At 45.9% G+C, this 17,813-nt stretch overlaps 1 protein-coding gene across 2 annotated transcripts in view; it reads right to left on the minus strand.

Annotated features, from left to right (window-relative positions):
• Positions 1-2,512, minus strand: part of BANF2 (BANF family member 2) — a 38,030-nt gene extending 35,518 nt beyond the window's left edge. For both annotated transcript variants that reach the window (XM_045362468.2, XM_005568282.4), the window contains exon 1: positions 2,425-2,512. The gene's annotated coding sequence lies outside the window, so the exon portion shown is untranslated. The remainder of the gene's footprint in view (positions 1-2,424) is intronic.
• Between the last annotated feature and the right edge of the window lie 15,301 nt (positions 2,513-17,813).

A 17,813-nucleotide genomic window follows, 5' to 3' on the forward strand; every position in this document is an offset into this window, starting at 1 on the left:
GCATGGCTACTATTTCAGGGCACCACGCAGAAGGGAGAGTGCCACAATTAGCCAAAGCTGCTTTCGATCAGCAGATTTTCTTCCTTGGTGTATAACATCTGTCCGTGTATAGACATCGCTCCATCTTGCCCTGTCAGAGTGAGGGGCTGGGCCAGTGAACCAGGCGGGCCCACAGGGAGTTCAGCATCCATCAGGACAATGTCCAGGAGGGGCTGGAAATAGGCACTGTGGAACTTGGCATGTCAGTGGCAGTTTGTCTTAGGAAAAAGCTAAGAAAGGAGAGTGCTTCCTGCTTCCTTGCACAAGCTAGGAGGCGGCAGATGGAGACAGAAGTTCTCCTTGGGGTTGGAAAGACCTGCTTTGTCATGTAGTATTTATGACATCTCCACAAGTACCTGAACCTCTGGGGTGGTTACCTAACCATGCTCATCTGAGAAACGGGGCCGATGACACCCACCTCATGGAGTTGGGGAGGAGTATGTGAAATAATCTCTGGAAACATACTTGACATGCAGCAGGTATTCTGTAAATAGTGGCTGAATCATAATCTTGATAGGAAAGAACCAGATGAACGAGAGAGATGGGCATGGGGACGTTTGATCAGCACTCAGACCTGGCTCCTCCATTTGTTCAGTCGACACAGGTTAACTCTGCAGATTGGCTCTGGAGCCTTGGAAAACTCCCTCAACCAGTCTAGGTTCCTCTTTCCTACCTGGGGCCCGTAGCTGATCTCTGTGGTTCTTTGCAGTTCTCCTTGCCTAACAGAAAGTTTGCAGCTGCCCTTAAGGCGTGACTCATCTGAGTTCAATCGCAGAGGCTGGGCAAAGTACTAAGACCCAGAATCCTACAATCTTGGATTTGGAAACGGCCTTTAAAGATCTTTTGGTCCGGCTCCCAGGTGATGACAAGAATCCCGTTCCCTTCCATGCTGACTGAAGAACCAGGGCCTGCACACTCTTGCTGCCTTGCAAAGCAGCCCATTCTCTTTTCAGAGAGCTCTAATGTTGGGGATGGTCGATAGAGAGTGAATGCGTGCTCCAGGTTAATGGCCCTCTTTAGACGTGCCACCAGCACAGAACAGTCTTCAGTTTCTGTGTCTGTAGAATGAACCTGAGAACACCTGCTTCACAGAGGTCGGAATTAAGAGCGACAACATAGGTGGCGGGTCTGGTATGGGAGGTTCAGCGTTTGCTCCCTTTCTCCTCCCCAAATTAAACCTGCTGCAGGACGCGGACCACAGGTTGCTCTAGCACTGGCCCCTCTACTGTCTTTTTCCCTTTTCCAGTGGGGCCTAACCTGGGCTAAAATGTTCTTAGCATGCTTGGTGAACCATTGGCATCTTAGACTTGTGTGTGAAGCAGAGGTTGGCTTCAGCCCATCACATATAAAACTAAGGAGGAATGGCAAACCCTAAAGGTAAAATATTTCTCTGATTCCCCCACCCCCACCTCCCTTTCTACCTTACAGTCAGGGAGAGCTAGGAGCCTTCTCAAAATCATGGGGTCCCTACAGAAGCCACTCCTTCGTGGGAGAAGGGACTCAGCTGCAGCTGTGTGGACGTGTTGGCACTCACAGATGGTGAATGGACCATGGACAGACTGTGGGAAAACACGAATGGGCCATGGTGGGGAAGGCAGCTGTACCTCCTGGGGCCCAGAACGGGTCCCCACTGTTTGCTGTAGAAGACCTTGGGCCTCAAACCACCCTCGACCGAGTGCAGGTGGCCCATATGGAAAGAGCCAGCATCCTCTTTGAGAGATGGCTTTGGCCTCTGTCCCCATCCCCCCACCTTAGATTTTGCCCGCTTTCCTGGTGTTCTAATCCATCTACTCATTTCCCGTCACCATCCCAAAGCTCTCTTGCTGTCCTGAAAGGAAAGGAAGCGATTTGATATACAAGCGGGTCACCGGGAGGTGGAGATTTAAAAACAGCCAAAGCAGGAAGGCCTTTTACAGAAAGGAAGGGCCGTCGTACACATTTTGGATGGGAGGTGGCTGCGTCAGCTACCTCTGCTTATCCTGCTATGTGGTGTGTCATTTGGCCAATGGCTGTCCCTGACCTCAATTCAGGCTAGAAGTGATGCTCTAGTGAATTTGCCATCCGAAAGCCTGGCCTCTCTGCTCTGTCTATTCAGAACACAGGTGACCTTTGCCCAGGGAGCTGGTGCAGGTGGCAAGCTGAGTCTTAGGGGAGAAGAGAGTACCACCTCCCACAGATGGTGACACAGCAGGAAGAGGCTGGGAAGGGGTGTGTGCATCAGGTCAGTCAGCTTTCCTAGGAAGAGTTTGGGGCTTACCTGGCAAACCCCCAGCCACCGGTTTGGCCCATCTAAACCTGTGTGAGAATGAGACCCTAAAGTGCTAAGACAGCCAGCTGTTGTCTGTATCTCCTTCCATGCTGCTGGGGGAAGTTCTGAATACTCACCAGGTGCTCCTGACAAGCCAGTGGCAGCCGGCAGTTTGTCTCAGTCCCCTTGGATCTAGAACTGCAGGCCAGAGGTTCAGCTTATGTCCCAGGCCCACGGAGCAATCAGTCCCAAGATCCTGAATGGACTACATTGTGATGTCACTCCACGGGTCAGGGGTGGGCACAGGAAGGGCTGCTGTGGCTGCTGGCATCAGGGCACAGGGCAGGGCAGGAGCGAGAGCCTCAGGCCTCTCCAGAAGCAATCGGCCTATCTAGGTGCTGTTCTCAGCTGAGGTTGCTGGGAAGGAGTGAGGGATGTCTGCTGTACAGAAAACATCAGCCTGGAAGACTGCTGATGAATCCATCCGCTGCCACTTCCTGCCACAGTTTCTATTCTCACCTGGCCTGGGTCACTTCAGTAAAACCAAATCCATCCTTCATACAGTTTTCCCGCACAGAGCAACTTCTGTGGGTACCCCCTGCTCCTTGCACATCTGCTGTGATGGACTTAAAATTCCAGGGCAGCTTTTTCTTCTACTGGTATACCCGTGACTTTCCCCCTACTGCCCACCTGGTAGGGACTCAAGGAAAGAGAAGTAACTTAAATATTAGCTCAGGAAAACAAGCAGAAATATAAATCCTCCCACCTTCAAGTTAAATTCAACACAGGTGTCCTCTAGGTTATCTTCTATAGCACATATGCCTGGCCTACTTTCCGTTGTTGGTAATTGATAACTTGGTACAATGTATATTTACTAAGCCGAAAAAGAAAAGAAAAACTCAAAAAAGGGGGCAAAGTATAAAATGTTTCTGGAGGTTCCATCCCCTTTTGCCACTGGTGCTTGGGATTGGGGGTGGAGGAGTTCTAACCAAGAGCAAACGGCTTCGCTTTGGAAACTGTTGAGTGGCCCTAAATTTTAGAGTCCAAAACAGTGGATCTTAAACTTTAGGTTGCATTAGAATGACCTGGAAGACTTGTTAAAATACAGATTCCTGGGCCCCACTCCCAGAGTTTCTGACTCAGTAGGTCTGGTGGAGAACCCAATAATTCACATTTCTTACACATTCCCACATGACATTGAGGCTGCTTGCTCTGAGACCACACACTTTAAGAACATGTAAGGGTGCTGGTATCTTAGGTTTGATCCTGAAATAGTATTGCCAACTGATGGCAGTGTTCAGGGGTTGCTGGAGAATAAACAGGAGCTGTAGCTTTGGGACCAATGCTGGCTGGTCTCTCTGGGTTCAACCAGCACGCTTTACTGAGGATCTGTTCATTGCCAGAACTGAGCCATGTTTTGGGGAAGCACAATGGACATTGTCAGTGCCCTGCCCATAGCCTCTTGGCCTTACAACTTCACTGTACAAAGGTAGTCTGACTCCCAGCTACCAGCACCTGCAAATCTTTACTTGAGGGCTTTTACCAGCTGCTGGAGTCTACCCTGCCTACAAGCGGGCAGCAATACTCATTCAATGACTATTATGAGTTGGTAGATAAATACCCCAGCTCCCTCCCTGCTCAGGTGGAATAACTTGGAGTCATGTTCTGTACCATGGCCCAGAGGACCCACAGGACCCACCTGTAGGTGCCTATGGTAGGTCATTCTGTTGCTATAAAGAAATATCTGAGGCTGGGTAATTTCCAAAGAAAAGAGGTTTAATTGGCTCACAGTTCTGCAGGCTGTTCAGGAAGCATGGCGCCAGCACCTGCTTTGCTTCCAATGAGGCCTTAAGGAGCTGACAATTAGGTCTGAAGGCAAACAGGGAGCCAGTGTATCACATGGCAAGAGTGGGAACAAGGCATGGGAGGTACCACACACTTTTCAATTAAAAAAAAAAATTTTTTTTTGAGGCAGAGTCTCACTCTTGTTGCCCAGGCTGGAATGCAATGGCACGATCTTGGCTCACTGCAACCTCCGCCTCCCAGGTTCAAGCAATTCTCTTGCCTCAACCTCCAAAGTAGCTGGGATTACAGGCACCCACCACCACTCCCAGCTAATTTTTTTGTATTTTTAGTAGAGATGGAGTTTCACCTTTGGCCAGGCTGGTCTCAAACTCCTGACCTCAGGTGATCCGCCCATCCCGGCCTCCCAAAGTGTTGGGATTACAGGCATGAGCCACCGCTGCCAGCCAGGTACCACACACTTTTAAACAACCAGATCTCACAATAACTCACTATCATGAGGACAGCACCAAGACATTCACGAGGGATCTGCCCCCAGGACCCAAACACCACCCACCAGGCCCCACCTCCAACATTGCGATCACATTTCAATGTGAGATTTGGAGGGGACAAATATTCAAACCATATCAGTGCCCACAGTGGCAGCTGGCTTGCTAACATACCCTACATTGCTGCCCATATCCCCTGCCTTACCTCCCCACTCCCCTTCCTGTGTTTCCTGGGATCAACTTGCAAATAAACTACTTCCACTCAAATCCTTGTTTCAGGGTCTGCTTCAGCGGGAACCCAAACTAAGACTTTATAAATAAGAAATGGTTTCTGTTCTTTGGAGAAAGTATATAAACTGGCTTGGCACAATTCAGAATGTCTGGGAACTGGTGAGTGTCAGGTCTCAGGGCAGATGGAGGTGTTCTGCTGGTTGGCCTTTGGAGTATCATCAAGAATGTCTTGAGGAAATACATGAACTGATATGCTCAGGGGGAGGCCTGGCAACCTGGCCCAAAGGCCTTTTCTTCCGTACAGGGAGTCCTGAATGCCCTACCTCCCAGGGGACTGATTTGCTACACAAACTCCACGTGTTTTCCACCTCCCTGGACAATTCCCCCTGGAATAAGAATATTGAGGTGGAACTAGCACCATATTAAATATGGCTCTTGTTCATGCTTTTTGGGGAGTTTCGGGTGCTTACAGAAGGCTTGCTTGGGATATCTGCTGGCCTGTTAGGATTAATATGCTTTCCTAGGTGCTCTGCTCAATACCATACTATGCCCAGCCTCACACCTGCACTATGGTAGGATTAATCCAACTCTGCCATTGCTTTTGCAGTGGGCGTTAGTTTCTACCCTAACTCCTTCCACATTCTCCTCCCCATCATCATCATCATCATCATCATCATCATTATCACCACCATCAGATCTCTTAGAGATCCTGCTAACACACATACAATCCCAATGAAAACACCATATGGGGAGAAAGCACTCTTCAAGTCCAGTTCCCATTCTTCCAATCAGACACGGCATGTACTGAAATTCTGGAATCGCCGCTGAAAAGATCCAGTCACTGCTTGGCTGGTCATTCACACAAATCATTCTTGGGCAACATGGCACCCAGCGTTCTTTTCCTCCACATTTCAACTTGGCTAGAGGAAGAATGAAGCCTACTGTACCAGAGCATTGCATCAATAACAATATCGATATTTTCAGTAATACCCAGGACTCAAAAAATTGCCTCAAACAGTCTTTAGCTCTGCCTCTAGACAAAGAATTACAACCATAAAAACACTTACCTCTGAAAAAATGTTCAACATTATTAGCAATAAGGGAAATGCAAATTAAAACCTCTACATGCTCACCAGAATGGCTAATATTAAAAAGAGCAACAATACTAAGTGTTGACAAAGATGTGGGGCAACTGGAACTCTCATATAATGTAATATAATATAACCACTTTGGAAAATTGTCTGGTAGTTTCTTATAAAATTAAACATAAAGAACTACCCCATGACCAAGGATTCTACTCCTGTGTAATTACCCAAGACAAATGAAAACATGTCTACAAGCTGGGTGTGGTGACTCATGCCTGTAATCTTGGTACTTTGGGAGGCCAAGGCAGGAGGATCATTTGAGGCCAGGAGCTCAAGACCAGCCTGAGCAATATAGAAAGACCCTAACTCTACAATAAATAAGAATAAAGAAAACATGTCCACAAAAAGATTTGTGCAAGAATGGTCATAACTGCTTTACTCATCATAGCCCCAAACCAAAAACACCCAAATGTCCATTAACAGGTGAATGTCCATTAACAAGTGAATGTATATTCTTATAATGAAATATTAATCAGCAACAAAAGGAACAAACTATTGATGCGTATATGATAACATGATAAACCTTGAAAACATTATGCTGAGCAACAGAGGCCAGACATAAAAGAGTACACACATGGTTGCCATTATATGAAATCTGGGAATAAACAAAACTGACCTGAAGCTACAGAGATAAGGTCAAAGATTGCCTGGAGTGGGGGATGGGGGAACAGGCTAAACAGCACAGGTGACTCCGTGGGATGAAGGGAATATTCCAGATCTCTATCATGGCGATGATTACTCAGGTGTATACATTTGTCAAAATTCATCAACTTGTACAATTAATGTGTGAATTTTAGAGCATGTAAATTACACCTCAATAAAGGTGACAATATACACATATATGTATGTGTGGTGTGTGTATATGTAATGTGTAATACACACACACCCCCCCCCAGGTTTTTCTAGGAGAAAAAACTAGAAAGAATATGCTAAAATGCATAAGTCGTTATGTTTCACAGATGAGATTGTAGATAATTTTTTTCTCTTCTTAAATTCACCAACATTTTACCTATGCGATTCCACCTTTTTTTTTTTTTTTTTTTTGAGACAGGGTCTTGCTCTGTACCCCAGGTTGGAGTGCAGGACTGTGAACATGGCTTACTGTATTCTTGACCTCCCAGGCTCAAGCAATCCTCCTGCTTCAGCCTCCCAAGTAATTACAGGCATGCACCACCACACCCAGCTAACTTTTTTTTTTTTAATTATTGTTTGTAGAGATGGGGTCTTCCCTATGTTGACCAGGCTGGTCTCAAACCCCTGGGCTCAAGCAGTTCTCCAGTCTCTGCCTCCCAAAGTTCTAGGATTACACCACCACACCCAGCCTTACTTTTTAAATAATAGAATGAAAAATGTTCATTTTTTAAAATTTCAAGCTGCTAAAGGCAAGTGCTTATGGTGGTCCATAACAATCTGGAGTTGTGCAAACAGAGTCCTTGGTCAAAGTCCCTGTCCCACTACTTCCTCATTTTATGACCTAAAGGAAGTTATTTCATGAGCCTCAGTTTTCTTATCTATATAATTGGTTTGTTGGAATGATTGAATTAGGATAATGTATGTTCAAAGCCCTCTGCGGGCAGGGTGCGGTGGCTCACACCTATAAGCCCAGCACTTTGGGAGGATGAGGCAGGAAGATTGCTTGAGTCCAGGAGTTCAAGACCAACCTGGACAACAGAGTGAGACCCTGCCTCTACAGAAAAATTTTTAAAACTTATCCAGGCCTGGTGGCATGAACCTCTATTTCTATTTGGGAGTCTAAGAGAGGAGAATCACTTGAGCCTGGGAGGTCAAGGCTACAGTGAGCTGTGATGGCATGACTGCACTCCAGCCTGGGCAACAAAGCAAGACCCTGTCTCAAAAAAAAAAAAAAGAAAAAAGGAAAGAAAGAAAGAAAGAAAGAAAGCCCTCTGCAAACGATAAAGCACTATAATGTTAGATGTAATGTTTCACACAATACATTAATAAATCCAGGCCTTGCCTTTGTTTCTGACCTCTTAACCCCTTGCTTATGAGTACTACTTCCTCACCAGCTTCCACTCAGTTCCTAAGATTTTCTAATACACTCCTGCCTCAGGGCCTTTGCACATGCTGATCCCTGCACCTAGAAGACCTCTGCTCCCGCATCTTCAACAGTTGGTTCCCTCGGGTGATTCAGATTTCAGCTCCAGTGTCTCTTGGGGCTTTACCTAATCATCCCAAAATAGCTTCCTCCCACTCTGTCCCATCACTCTGTTTTATGAGTACTTGAAATTGTCTTGGTTTTGTGCTGACTGTCCACCTCCCATCCCACAGCTCCTTGTGGAGAGGCTTTGCATCAGTTTTGTTCACTGCTGTATGTCCAGCCCCTGGAGCACAGTAGGTGCTCAAAAATCATTTACTGAATGAACGAACAAGTACTTATTGACAATTAGGCCACACGTTGTATGTATTCAGTTCAATCTGCCAACTCATTGGAACAAGGCGAGACTGTGAGGCAAACGCTGCTTGTTCCCACCCCAGTGGCTGAAGGAATCCGTCCAAGACGTGCCCGTCGGCCACAGATCTGAACGCTTGCCACTGCCCGTCAGGCTCCAAGTCAGCCACCATGGTGTGAGGATGGAGGAATAAGGAGGGCATTGTGCTGCCTGCAGAGACACGTTCCGAAAACAATTCGAGAGAGCACCTCCTCCGACTGGACACACCTCTCCCGGCCAGGTGATTTGTCCTTGCCTCCTTTCTTTGTCTCTTCCCCACTGTGGGCAAGGAAGTCAGACCAATCTGCCTTACCTTTGTTCCTCGCAGCGTTCAGCGCAGGGTTGCTTTAAAGTTCTGGTGCTGCATAAACCCTGCCAATGCCACAGTGGAATTTTCTAGCCCATGCCAAAGATGGAGCTCATTAATTTTCGTGCCTGAAAGAAAGAAAACACTTCTTTAGAAATTGGCGTATTTAGCGCTCTGCTGAAGGAGGGTGAAGCCTCCCTGCAAGGAAGATTAATCTAGGTTTGTAGGTAGGTCATTCAGGGAAACACCAGCACACTGCAAAAATCGTTGTCCAAGCCAATGGCTGCCCGCTGCCTGTGGGTGACTTGAGCAAAGGTAGGAAAGTACCCGCTCCTCTCAAAAGTGTCCATCCAGTACATTTCCAGAAAGTTCTTCTGCCCTGCCTCTTCCCCTCTCTTCTGAAATGTCTACGGTTCCTGGAGAGATCACACATGGGTGCCAGCTTTTCAAAGTGGAAATCAGGCTGGGCCAGTTCCCCAGGGCCTGGACCTGATGCTACCACAAAGATAAGCCAGAGTCCCTTTGTGTAGTATTAAGTGATTTAAAACTTTTTTATATTAAATCAAGGAATGTGTCTTAGAAAATAGTGTAGAAGGGAAAAAAAATTAAACTATCACATCAGGGGGTTGGGACTTCTTGTGATTTTTACATTATTTTTGATATCTTGTCTTGTATTATCTGTATGATGCATTCAAATGTATTACTCTTATGTCATAAAAATAACAATGATACTATTTCCATTTTTAGAAAACCAGCTTATGTGGAAATAGCTTGAGGAAGAATAAACAATCACATGGGGCCGGGCGCGGTGGCTCACACCTGTAATCCTGGCACTTTGGGAGGCTGAGGCGGGTGGATCCCTCGAAGTCAGGAGTTTGAGGCCAGCCCAGCCAACATGGTGAAACCTCGCCTCTACTGATAATGCAAAAGTTAGCTGGGCGTGGCGGCACATACCTATAATCCCAGCTACTCAGGAGGCTGGGACACAAGAATTGCCTGAACCCAGGAAGCAGAGGTTGCAGTGAACTGAGATCACACCATTGCACTCCACACTGGGCGACAGTGAAACTGTGTCTCAGAAAAAGAGAAAAAAATCATATGAGTGTTTAATGGTTACTTTAATGTCTTCTGGGACAGATAGCTTAAAGGCCATGCCCCTCCTTGGTGTCCACATTCACTCTTGTCTGACATTAGAGGTATTGTGGCAAAAATGCTTGAAAGGCATTGCATGGTAAGTCAGTAAAACTTTAGTGCAAATTAGTCTATCTGAGGTAATCTCTCTCTCTCTCTTTCTCTCTCACACAAACACACACACACACACACACACACACAAACACACACACGGCACCTAAAATTTCATAAGAATCTGCGGATTCACCAGGAAATGGCACTGGAAGGAAGAATGAAAAGTTGCCTAAATTCGACCACCTAAGTAAATTTTGCCCTGGCCTGGGGTTTTCTGACCACAGTGACGAGTAGCATTCTGAAGAAGAGTACCAATGTGGCTGTGGGCTATGCTCTCATCCCTTCAAATCTAGTTTTTCTGCAGTGCACATTCATATCAGAGGCTGGGGCGATTGTGCTGAGCTGGGACAGTTGGCCTGATCTATTAGCTGGCAGAAGGGCCTGCAGGGCCAAAGACAGGGAGCTGAACTCAATTGCCCTGGCGGACCCTTTCTGAATTCCATTTTATATTTTCTTTTTTTGCCTCTGGTTTAAGGACCTTCTTTAAAACTCTCACTAATCATTTAAAAATAAAGAAAAAAATGCTGATTAACAGAATTTGAGAAGCGTCACGTGATAATTAAGTGACTAGGGAAGAAAGGTTTAAGAAGCTGCAGTTTTTAAGTCTGGAGGGAAGAACCTGGAGGAGGGAATCAAATAATGATTTTTAAGTACCAGGCACTTACTAATCAAGTGACAGGCACTTTGTGAACACTTAGCAGAGACCCAGTATTGAGCAGAGTGCCAAAGCTCTGCCCTAAAGCCATGAAGAATAAGACTGTAAGAAATAAGTGCACAGTGATGTAGAAGTGATTTAAGGTAGACATAAGAAAGGACTTCCTGAAGCTAAAAGCAACTCATTGCAGAACTGAAATCACAGGGAGTTCAGAAGGAAAAAACAAGTATGACTCAGGCCTTTTATAAGCTTTTTTTGGTTGAAGAGTCAGGATTGCTATGTACAGAGTCTAGCAGTGAACTCAGGTGCCCAGTTGTGTTGTGGTGGTCTCCAAAGGGAGTCGGTGGGGCAGAGGAAAAGAGTGGTAGCTATGTATTCAGGAGTCCTGTGGAGGAATCAGCTCCATAGGCTCTTCGAGGACAGAGAATAACCAAGTTCAATCCAACTTTGCACCCCTATCAACAAGAGGGTGCCTGGCGAACTTAGCACCAACTACAGGATAAATGACCAAAGACAGCTCTTGAAAGATGAGAGGGCGAGAATAGCATGCAAGGCTATACGGAGTGTGCTTTGGGCAGAGGCATATGGGGTACAAATGGGAAGAGGAGGAGCTTGGTGAATGTCGGGGGGCACTGGTATATGGAGGTCCACAAAAGTCAGGCAGAGAAACAGAGACTTGCCATGGTGGGTACCATTTTAGGCTCCTGAAGGGGAGACAAGAAAAGATAGAAGTAGCGGTTTTGGAATGTTAAGTTTCCTAAATGTGAGCAGGATGGATTGGAAAGAGAAAGCAGGGGGGAAAAAAGACAGCTTGGTCCTTCACAGTTTCTGTATACCACTTCACCCTGTGAATTTACTTTGGAGTACTGACCACAAATTAAGCATCCATCTGTTGAAATGCTGATTGCTTCCCCCATCCCCCATCACCAATAGACTATCAACCCACTGAGGGTAGGTGTCCTATTTGTCTTGTTCTCTGCTGAATTCTTAGCAGCTCATATAGACTGTAGCATGCAGCAGTGCTCTATAAATATGTATTGAATGAATGAGTATACTAAACCAGGAATGGGAGATGAAGTTCTAGACTACAGGTCAAAGTCCTGAGCTCTTCATCTCTGGTAATCTTAGAGAAGAGCCAAGTTGTCTAACTGGCTGGACTAGTTAAGAACGCCTTCTGCTCAGGGATGGATAGATGAAGCCCCATTGTGCCTTCCAACCCAGTGGACCTTGGATTTTATCCCAAGATGTCCAATGTGAGGCATCTAGTCATGCCAGGCACACCTCAGGGCCATGAAATGTTTCTTCCAACTGATACTTCCCATCTGAGATGGGGAGTTGTGAATCCAAAATTCTTAAGACACCATAACTGGACAGCACAGCTAGGCAGTGTCATTGGTTCAATTAAAACATTTTTGACAGCTTATCAAGTGCTTGCTACTATCCAGTGAGTGCACTGAAGGGAAGATGCGTAGCATCCTAGAAGGACAATAGAAAGGAGAAGGGTTTCATTAACTCACGTAGGGTCTGTTATACCTGCTCATTTCTCCATTGGCATTTCTGTGTGAGAGGCAGAGAGATGTATCCTAGAAATATGCCATTTCTGGAGTCTTCAGGGCTTATTTAACTTTGTTATCTATAAATGTGAAGCCTTCAGCAAGCAACTGTACGTCTCCAAACCTCAGCTCCTCACCTGTGAACTGAGGATAATAATAATGGTTATAGTAAGAATTAGTACAAAGCACTTTACAAACAGAAAAGTGTCAGATACATCAATTATTTTGGTTTTTCTTGTTTTCTTTGGGGACTCACCACCAGCCACTAAGTCAATCATTGTCATTTTTTGCAAAAACTCCTATCTGTAAGCTCACTTCTAACATCACTTGCAGAACAAACCAAATATTCTTCTCCCAAGTTCTCTTTTACTACCACTTGCAGCCACAAAAATTGGCAACTTGGGTTCACACTTACGTCTATTTCCTTTGTGTATATTTTATTTTTGTTTAGACAATTACTATAGTCTATAGAGATTTTTCTTATGTAACAACATTGCTCTGGTTTTGAGTAAAAGTATTGCAGAATTTTAATTGTCTGGGATATCACATATGTCCTCCGATCTAAATTTTGCAAAAGTGCATGATACATGTGCTGACTATGAAATGGAAGGCTCTCCATTCTGTTTTATGTTTTTTGTTTGTTTGTTTGTTTGTTTGTTTTAGACGGAGTCTTGCTCTGTTGCCCAGGCTGGAGTTCAATGGTGCGATCTCAGATCACTGCAACCTCTGCCTCCCGGGTTTAAGTGATTCTCCTGCCTCAGCCTCCTGAGTAGCTGAGATTATAGGCACCTGCCACCATGCCCAGCTAATTTTTTGTATTTTTAGTAGAGAGGGGGTTTCACCATGTTGGCCAGGCCAGTCTCGAGCTCCTAACCTCAGGTGATCCGCCCACCTCGGCCTCCCAAAGTGCTGGAATTACAGGAGTGAGTCACCGTGCCCAGCCTCCATTCTGTATTAAAATTCTAAGTCAGTTTTTAAATAAGCTCAAATGGTCCTACACTCATTCATTCATTTGTTCATTCATTAAATAAATATTTATGAGTTTTGGAGCAGACACTGTTGGCACCTTGCCCACATCCCTTCTGCCATTCCTGTGCATATCAACAGCCTGTAATTGCAAACACCAGCAACCTTCTTCCTAAGTGCTTTCTCTGGGGTATGGGCTGGAAATACCAGAGAGCTAATGCCTCCAGGAGCAGCCTTCAACCAGTGATGAATAGGAATTGGTGAATAAGTACTCTGCTTCCTTGCTTCTCAGTTTGGAAGGGAGTTCCTCAATGGGATTACATGTCAGCTACTCACAGTGGTAACTTGCTGTTGATGCACTGTTCACTGACTCTCTTACATTTCCTGTCTCACTTCCCCACTTCTCTACTGGTGATTCCTGGGCTCACCTTCCAACTGCTTTCACTCCAACCCTTTTTTTCAGGGTCTGCTTCTGGGGAGATCTAACCTAGGGCGAATTCTTACCAGGACAAAGGCATGGGACTAGGTGTTCTTAATTAGACATTGGGTAGAGCCACTGACCCTAACGAATCCACAGTTCAGACAGGGAGATGATATGTGTGCAGAAATGCCAACATGAACATGCACATCTCATTCTTCTAATATTTAAAAATCCTGCTGGGTCTCTCTCTCTCTCTCTTTCTCATGCACTCAGGCGTGCATGTGCACATGCACACACACACACAGATACACACACACACTCCACTCTGATTCACATGACTATTGTATTTAGTGGTATGGTAGAGCCAGCCTGCTTATGAAAGCTGATTGTTACATTTTTAGGAATTTTTCCAGCAGTTTGTTAAACATGGTCATTATTAAAAATTAAATTATATAAACTTAAAATGAAATAGATCATATTAAAAACAAAGGTAATAAATACTCAAAATCATCACTTCCTAATTACTACATTTTACTGTTATCTATACTCTCGGAATGATTTGTGTCTCTTGTATTTTTATGGTAGAAAGAGTAGACAGTGGTGTGCTACTGCAAATTTCTTCCCATCTTTGCCTTCAATGACTCCATAGCTTGAAATCAATTGGCTCTGATGGGAATATTTACACCACAGAAACTGGCAGATGCTGTAAATCAGGGAGTGCCCCCATCCCCATCTGCACCTCTGAGAGCCAGTTGTTAAATATTTACCAGCACATCATCAACCATGTCTTGCCTGGAATCTTGGAACAGTCTCCTAATTTGAGTCCTGAATCTTCCATTACACTGTCCAGTCTATCCTGCATATTGCTGCTAAAGTGATCTTTGAAAATGCACATCAGATTGCATCATTCTTCTGCTTAAAGCTCCCACCCAACCTCAGCATCCCATGGTATCCTCAGGCCTCCGTGGTCTGGTATCTTCCTGCCTGCAGACCCCCTTCCTTTCTCTCCCTTCCACTTGTCCGTGAGCTCCAGCTACACAACCTTCTTTCTGTTCCCTGAACCAGCTGCCAAGCTCCTCCCTGACCCAGGATTTTTGCACTTACCCTTCCTTTTCCCAAGACAAGATCAGCTTCTTTTCATCGTTTAAGTTTCAACTCAACCATCACCTCCTCAGAGAGGCTTTCTCTGTCCATCTTCTTCACATCCACTGCACTCACCGTCTCCAAATCCCTGTCCCTCTCCATCAACTGAGCCCATTCTCATTTCCTTGTAGCCCTTTGCACCACTTCTATTAATCTTACTTATTTATTGGTTGCTTTGTCTACTGTCTCTCTTCCCACTAGAATGAGCTCCGTGAGAGAAGACCCTTCCTTTGTTCGTGGCTCCCTCCCCAGCGCCTAGAACAGTGACTGACACATAGTGGGTCCTCAGCTGGATTCATCTGTTGGAAGAATGGATGTACATTCCTTCTACCTTCTCCACTCCCATTCATTTCTTAGCCCTCCATGATCTGGTGGTCTCCTTATCAAACACCCCTCCTCTAAAGCTGTTTCCCCAAGGTCCCTGGTGACTCCTAGGTTGCCAGGTGCCCTGGTCTTCATCTTGCTGGATTTTCACATTTAACAGCGCTTACCATCCCCCAATTCTTGAAACTCTCTTGCCTCACTAAGGCCATCCTCACCTGATTTACCTTTTCCATCTCTCCTTGGACTCAGTAGTTGATTACATCACTGGTGCCATTGCTTTACCCCTCCCTGTATTTCCCACCCCTTGAATCTGGGCTCACCTATCCAATATACCTTGTATATGTATTTCTGCTTATTTTCTTTTCCTTCAACCATCACCACGAGAAGGGAATGCCCCTTGTAGCTTGCTGATCACAGGAAGAGGGGGTGAGCCAGGTGCAGCAGAGCTTATAAGGTGCCCTAGTCAAGCCCAGGCTGGAGGTGAGCTCCCGGGCCATCCACAGACCTATAAGTGAGCCAATCAAGACCAGCCAAGCCTCAGCTGACCCACAGATGTGTGAGCTCTAACAATAAACCATACTTGTTTTAAACCACTGAGTTTGGGAGTAGCTTGTTACGTAGCAAAAGCTGGTTGTTACATACTCTTTCGTGGGTTTTTTCCTTTCTCTGTTCAGGACTCAAGCATTTTCTCCTGTTCCCATCCACATGCTATCCGCTGGGTATGGTCATTTCTGTTGTTCTTGGGGTCTGAACCTCCAAGGGTATGCTTAGGTTTCCTAATTGCATCGCTGACCCTGACATCAACCCCTGAGCCTCAGACCTACAGAAACACTGTCTCCACCTGGATTTTCCTCAGGCTCCTGAAATCCAACATGTCAACATACAATACAACGTTTCCCCCAGCTTCTGTACTCGACCTGTTCATTCTTTTGTGTGCCCTGCTCCAGCAGTGACACCACCATGCTCCCTATCACTCAGGCCAGAAGCAGGGGCTCACAGGTAACCCCTCTCTCCTTCACACCTGCTGATCCCCAAGCCTCACTTGCTACCACTTCATGTCCTAATACCCCTCCTGAAGGACCTTGCACCTCCTACCCCTGCCACTGCCCCATTCCAGCCCTTGTCACCTCTCACCTGAGCTATTGTGGGTCTTCCAACCCTGTGGGCCCCAAACCTAGCATCCACCCAAAATATAGAATGGCAAAGGAGTCATCGCAGCTGTCATCAATCACAAACCTTCCTTGAGTTGCCACTCTCAAAGTATTAGGCTCGAACCTTGCCCCTTCTACAGGCACAGCACACCTTCGGCGACCTGGTGCTGAATGCAAGAGTTATGCCATGAGCCCTGGGGCCCAATGTTCCTCCTCCAACGAGCCCTGTGACACAGACAGGTTCCTTGATCGCTCTGTGCCTCAGTCTCCTCATCTCTAAAATGGAAATAATAACTCTGCCTCCCTTATACGGTTATACTGAGAGTTAAATAACCTTACATATTTGTAGCATGTCTCAAATGGTACCTGGCACAAGAGACCTAAACATGTTCTATATTATCACAGTGGCTTTTATTTTCACATATTTTATTGTACTTGTCATTTGTCATCTTTTCATCATTGTTGACAAAGCAAAATCTCTTTTTAAATTGTAAGATATAATAGATTCTCATCTTTCTGTCTACGCTTTCAGATAATATTTGCAATTTATTGTCATGAGTTAATGGACCATATTAGGTAATTATTCTTGTATGTTTAATTTTTTCTAATAATAATGCTTTGTTTTTAATATGCAACTAAAACCAAATGCTTCCTTTTTTTGAGTCAGGTTGATTGAAGCATAATTTGCTTCCAAACCAAATGTATCCTTTTTAAGAGTGTACAATCTGATGAGTTTTACCACAGCCATGTAACCATCACTATAATCCAGATATGAAACATCTGCACCACCCCAGGGAAGTTCCCTGTTTCCCTTATGATCACCTGTGTAGAATCAGCTCTTCCCAGCCTCTCCTTCACCGTTCAGGCTTTGCCAACAACCGAGTTGTTCAATAGATAAACTGAGATGATGTGATTTCAGATCATCCCCCCCACCCCCCCTCCCCCTCTCCTCCTCCTGTTTCTCCTTCTCCTTCTTCTTCCAACCTGGAACTCCTGGGCTCAAGCAATCCTGCTGCTAGCTGGAGCTGCAGGGGCACACCACCACACTTGGCTAACATCATGCCTTACTTTACCCATGCTGTTCCTCGCCAGTGTGCCCTTTTTGGCCTGACTACCTTCCACTTCTTCAAGCCTCTGCTGTCACCCTCTGCTACCCTCAGGGTGGGGTAACTCCCCTGGCCAGGGGCTCCCAACTGCTGACTTTGAGTTGAAATGACCTGTGCCCATCTGAGAGCCCCTCATTGCACTGCCATTGGGGGATGGCAGGGACCTGTTTCCTAGGATGTGGCCTGAATCTGGCACTGGGCAGCTAGAGCCTGGAGGCTGGACTGTGGGATGGGCTTTCTCACGCTGCTGGAGGGCTGCATGATTTAGCAGAAGACTTGAGCCTGGGGGGATGCCTCTCACTCCTGCCACAGGCAACCCCTGTCCTTCTAGTCCTGGGGATGAATCTGGTTTTTCCCAGATATGCCTTGGAAGAGCTGAGGAGGCTACAGGGAGTTAAAGATGGGTGTCCGCAGGCACATCAGTGGCTGTCAAAGTCGGGCCACCCTGAGGGTGGGCAAATCAGCCCTGACAGAGCCTGGTACAGCGGGACTGATTTCTTTGCTCAAAGGGCATGAGGATGATGAGGCTGGAAGTCTT

This window comes from Macaca fascicularis, chromosome 10, assembly GCF_037993035.2.
Source record: "Macaca fascicularis isolate 582-1 chromosome 10, T2T-MFA8v1.1".
NCBI classification, from domain to species: Eukaryota; Metazoa; Chordata; class Mammalia; order Primates; family Cercopithecidae; genus Macaca; species Macaca fascicularis.